Raw genomic sequence first — 5,583 nt, 5'->3', positions numbered from 1 at the left:
TATATGTATATACATATATACATATATATATATATATATATATATGTATATACTCTATGGGTCAGTGAAATAAACCAATAAACCAGAGGTATTCACTGACAATTCACTGACATACTGTTGCTTCTTGTCTCCTTGTGCCATCCTCTCACATGATGTCGTCTATTTTGCTGGTCTGAATTAGATCCTAGAAGTTTGGAACAAGTGACACCCAATGAGCCGAGAACAAAGCAATGATACTCAAGGGTCATGAGTGTGGGAATCCTGCAGGAACAGTCCTTTCAGAAACCCTCTAGATGGGGAAGGACATGGGGAAGACCTGGTAAGGAAATTTTGATTACTTTAATTTTTGACTGGGTAATTGAAAATGGGCTAAATTGACATGAAATGGCCAAGGCGGGAGACTTATGAAAAATGCTTAGTAAAATTGATAAAGAAACAAGGGCTTGCAATAACCAGGTAACAAATTAAACAATTCCTAGATATAGTGGGAAAAAACTTTCACCATGTCTCCCAAAAGAAGGGACTTTAGATCCTAAAAAATGGAAGGTGATAGGGAGAAGCTGACTGAATATTATGCTAAGCAGGGCCTTCTGTCTTCCCTCCCCACATATTTTTCCTATATAATGTTATTATGGCATTGAGCAGATAGACAATCCTATTGAGGTTTATCAGTAGGTAACTTCTTGCAACATAAACACTTGGATGGAAATTCCCAGAACAATCTAGTGGTTTCCTTCAAAGCATCACACAACAGAATTATTCTCTGATGTTCTCAGATGCCTTAAAGAGGCCTTGGCCAGATCAGTTAATGATGAGGGAGTAGTAGAAATACTTCTGAAATGGACAAAAGACTAGCCCCGTTACCCTGGGTAAAGAGGCCTCAGGCTTATAGGAAAATGTTGCTTAAACTAAATTCAGGGAAGTGTTAAGTTCAGACTGGGCCTCATCCCCCGGTTCATGAGACCCTAGATTTTCCGAGAAGCCGCAGAATTCCCAGATTTTCCAAGAAGTGTGTGCCTAACAGAGTCAGGACAATATTGCAAAACATGTGGACAGGTTCTATTGTGTGTTCACTCACATCCAGACATTTCCCCATTGTAAACGAGAAACTGTCAGTGATTCCCAAAATTTGTAACCACAAGGGCTGTACCAGGATGTGGCAAACACCCTTGAAAGTGTACCTCGCTAAAGCTTCAGGGCTGATCTCTACTAGCCTGTCCAGTGGGTTAGTCTCTGGCCAGCCAGGCAATGATGCTTTAAATTAAACAATCTGCTCTGAGCTGTCTATCTCACGTCCATCCATTTCATTTGGAGCTTCCACCGGGATAGCCTTTGGCTCACCTTCTGTGGGATCCACTGACACTGCTCACCTCCGAGGGGGTGGCCACAGGGATTGATGTTCCCCGGCCCCTGGAGAGTTTGAAACGGTGTAGGTCGATTGTACAAAAGTCCAAATTCTAATGTGGTCAATAGCATCCTGAAGGGTCCCCACAGCTTCCTGACTATCTTGTAGCCATCTGTCTGGTACTCCCCAGACCATCTGTTACATCTGTAACAAGTGGCTAAGGTGGACGCAACATCTGAGCCCTTGTTGACATCCCAACCCAGGACTCTGTGGGAAGATCCTGAGTGTCTAAGACACATCTGGTCTGATCTGATTATCAGCAGCTTTTTGGGACCTTTTTTTCTTTTTCTCGTACTATGTGTTCTGTGTTCTGTGCAGGTGTGATTTGTCTGAGTGTTCTGTTGATAGTGGTCTGTGTTCTCTGTGTTCTGTGTGAATCTTTCAGTGTTGTTCTGTGCCCTGTGTGTCCTGTGTGATTGTTTGTCTGCTGGTTGAAGAACTCTCTTAAAGTCTTAAGACAAACTGGCCAAAAGATCTTTCGCTGAGAGATCAGGGGATTGTCAAAGTTTCCAAACACCCTTGCTGACAACCTACAAGGGGCACCGGGTGACGGTCCCAATTGTTTCTTTCTGGTGGCCGGTTGTCTCTCCTGTGTTATGTGTCTGACTCATTGGGTTGTGTTATTCCCTAATCCTCTCTGCTGCCATGGGCCAGGGTGCCTCCCAGACCCTGGGGGATACCCAGACCCTCCCCTACAAGGCGTCCTTTCAGATTTTAAACAATTTTGTGCCATAGCCCAGGGATATGGTTGAAAAGGTTAACTCTGGCCAGCTACAGATGCTTTGCTGCCTACAATGGCCCACTTTTGCAGTAGATTGGCCCCCTGAGGGAACCTTTGACCCCATGATCTGGCTGAGGGTTAAGCAGATAATTTTTGGGGAACCAGGACATCCTGACCAAATTCCATACATATTGAATTGGCTGAAGTTTAAACCTCCTGGCAAAATTCAGATACAGGTTCTGAGCCGCCCTAGCACTGTGGAGGTGGTCAGAAAAATGCTAGCCTTGCCTTTCAGGTGTCCAAGAAATCTCCCCACCCTCTATTACTCTCCCCTCCAGGCCCAATGGACCCCCTTTCCTTGGCCCTGCCTCCTCCTGCTCCTAACCCCTCTGCCCCTCCCCCAGAGTCCTGACATGCCCCTCCTCCTTAGGCACCAGCTGTCATTTCTTTTTTTTTTCTCTGTTTTCTGCACCATGGCCACCTCACACTAGGGGAGGTTCTGTGTATGCAATAATGGATGAAGCAGACTCACCTCTGCTAGCCACCCCTTTGTGCAACCTTTGCACGCTTTCCCCACCACTCTTTTCCCCCTGAGGCAGATCCTAACTACTGAGGCACAAAATGGCCCCTTTATGGTATAGGTCCCTTTTGCTACTAGTGAGCTGTACAATTGGAAACAGCAGAAGCCTCCTTTTTCCCGAAAAACCACAGTCCCTTTTTTCCCTGTTAGTGACCGTTTTCTACATCCACCAACCTAAGTGGGTGGGTGGGTGGGTGGGACTGTCAACAGCTCCTGCATGTCCTCTTCACCACTGAAGAAAGGGAGAGGATTCTAGGGGAGGCCCGTAAAAGAGTCCTTGGTCCAGATGGAAACCCCACAACAGACACAGAGAGATGCTTGCGCGTCCTAACCGAGTCCCCTCCTGATTGGGACCCCAATACTCATCAAGGTAAGGAGGCTCTTGACAGGTATCACCAGTTTCTGTTAGGGGGGTTTGTGGGAGGCAGTTAGGAAACCGAGGAATATGTGAAAATTCACTGAAATCAGACGTGGAAAAACAAGTCCCTGCCAAGTATCTAGAGCGTCTTATGGAAGCCTAGGGAGCCTCCACACCCATCGACCCAGAGGACCCTAAAGACTGGCAGGCAATAGTTATTGATTTTGTGTCCAATTCAGCCTCTGCTATTTACAAGAAGATCCAGAAATGTGATGGATTCGAGAGAAAGAGGCTAACTGAACTCTCAGAGGTGTCCAAGAGGGTCTATGACAATAGGGAGGATGGCACCGTTAAACAGACCAAGACAGTTGCCAAGGTGGTAGTTGCCAAGTTAGCAGAAACTCAAGCTCAGACCCCTAACCCCAGGGGACCCCGTAGATATGGGGTCCCTGATCCACACAGAAGCGGGGGTGTTCAACCAGACCACCCCTGTCTCCTGATCAATGTGCATATTGCCAACATTCAGGACACTGGAAAAATGAGTGCCCGAGCCAATAGCCCAGAGAACAATTAGTTTCTCTGACTCCCCAGTAGGGGGGGCCCGACTCCATAATGATCCCTCTATACCCCCAGGAGCTGAGGGTAACCTCAGATGTTGGGGGTCTTCCTGTTTCCTTTTTTTCAACTCTGGGGCGGCTGCCTCAGTACTTCAACAGTCTTATGGCCGTCTAAGTTCCCACTCTATCCAAGTTCAGGGGGCTACAGAAGCGTCCCAGACAGCCCCGCTCACACCTTCTCGAACCATTAACTATCTCGAACCAGTAACACATTCTTTCCCCGTGGTGCCGGACTGTCCCCATGCCCTCCTCGGGTGAGACTTTCTATACAAGCCACACGCCACTATCTCCTTTGAAGGACCCTTTCCTTCAGTCGCCCTGGGCCTTCTGCAGTTAATGGTGACATGTCCTTTAGCTGAGGAATCCCACCTGCTTACACTCACTAAGTCCAGAAACCGGTCAGTAGAGTGCTCTTCACTCCTTATTGAGCTTCAATAGGCTGTCCCTGAGGAATGGGCTGAGACCAATTCTTTTGCTTTTGTGTCTCATCAGCCCCAGTAGTCATGCAGCTCCTGGCTACTGTGCCTGCAGTTTGAGTTAATCAGTACCCCCTAGGGCAACCCACCTTGCTGGGCCTCAAGCTTCACATTGATGGACTCCTTGAGGCTGGGGTCCTCCGGCCGTGCTGGAGTCCCTGGAACTCCCCCTTGATGCCTGTGTGCAAGCCTGGGTCCGGGGATCTACAACCAGTGCAAGACCTTTGGGAGGTCAATTCTCAGGTGGAGACAGTGCTCCCTATGGTTCCGAATCCTTACAAGTTTCTTTCTTTCCTTGACCCTGGCCATGGGTGGTATACTGTTTTGGATCTGAAAGATGCTTGCTTCTCTATGGCCCTGGCGCCCGTAAGTCAGCCCCTCTTTGCCTTTACCTGGACCGACCCCCATACAGGGATCGTGTCACCACTTACATGGGCCTGAAGGGACATAAACCCCACAGCCGGTATATCAAGAAAATATGCGGACGGAATGAAGGACCAGATGGCTCGAGAACTCCTCAAGGCCAAGTAATACTCCCAAGAATGGCAATTTTGCCCTTCATAACAAGTATGCATAGCCTCACACACCTGGGCGGCGCCTGACTCTCTGAACTCCCTTTGAAGTCCCTTTTGGTGCATCCCTGGCCATTGTGCCCAGAATAGTACAGCAAATTCCCCTTGACTTCAGTAATAAATCTTGGCTTAAGTCTTTACAGGACCTGTTAGAAGTCCAGAGTGCTGTAAAGAATTTGTATGGAGCAGCACCCAACCTGAGCCCCCTGATCCTCTGGCAGACTGCACCCTTGGACCAGGAGACTGGGTCCTCACCATGAAACTTCCTTGAGGAGCTTCCCTGGAGCCTACACGGACCAGGCCTTATCCAGAGGCTGTTTGAATGACCCCAATGATGGGGAACTCAGAAAAATAATATATCAACTATCTAGAAAAAAAAGAAAAGAATGTTGCTGCTGAGCAGTATACTGGCAACTAAAAGTTGAAAAGGATGCCAAGACAAATAAGAGGGAAACATTTTAATTCACAAAGGATATTCCCAATAAATTGTAAGCTTCCAGAGGAAAGGGGTTTCTTTAGCTTCTTTTTGTAGCTCCAACACTCCAATCAATATCTGGCACACAATCTGAGCTTTGTAGCATGCACTCCTGGCAGTTACAATTACTAGTCTGTCCTAGGCCCAACAGAGTACCTTTGACCACTGACCTTTGCAGTGTGAACTCTACCCGGCTCGCCTCCTCTGAGGCCTTCTAAGGTCTCTGGCCACAATCTCTTGAATCTATAGTTTAATAACCTGTAGCGCACTCAAGAATAGCCATGTGTAATTTCAAAAGCCTTTATTATACCTACTCACATAATGCCCCGTCTTGATGCCCTGACATGTTGCTTACCTAGTGAACACCTGGTCAGAAGAA

General features: G+C 47.5%; 1 long non-coding RNA gene across 1 annotated transcript; it reads left to right on the top strand.

Moving 5' to 3' along the window:
* Nucleotides 1-215: 215 nt before the first annotated feature.
* Nucleotides 216-5,172, top strand: LOC141559582 (uncharacterized). Its single transcript, XR_012487500.1, has 3 exons — nt 216-319; nt 2,917-3,076; nt 4,864-5,172. It is a non-coding gene; the product is annotated as an uncharacterized LOC141559582 (long non-coding RNA).
* Nucleotides 5,173-5,583: the final 411 nt, after the last annotated feature.

The sequence above is a fragment of the Sminthopsis crassicaudata genome, chromosome 3 (assembly GCF_048593235.1).
Source record: "Sminthopsis crassicaudata isolate SCR6 chromosome 3, ASM4859323v1, whole genome shotgun sequence".
Lineage (NCBI taxonomy): Eukaryota > Metazoa > Chordata > Mammalia > Dasyuromorphia > Dasyuridae > Sminthopsis > Sminthopsis crassicaudata.
The sequence above is the reverse complement of the archived record's forward strand: the minus strand, read 5'-3'. Positions and strand labels throughout refer to the sequence as shown.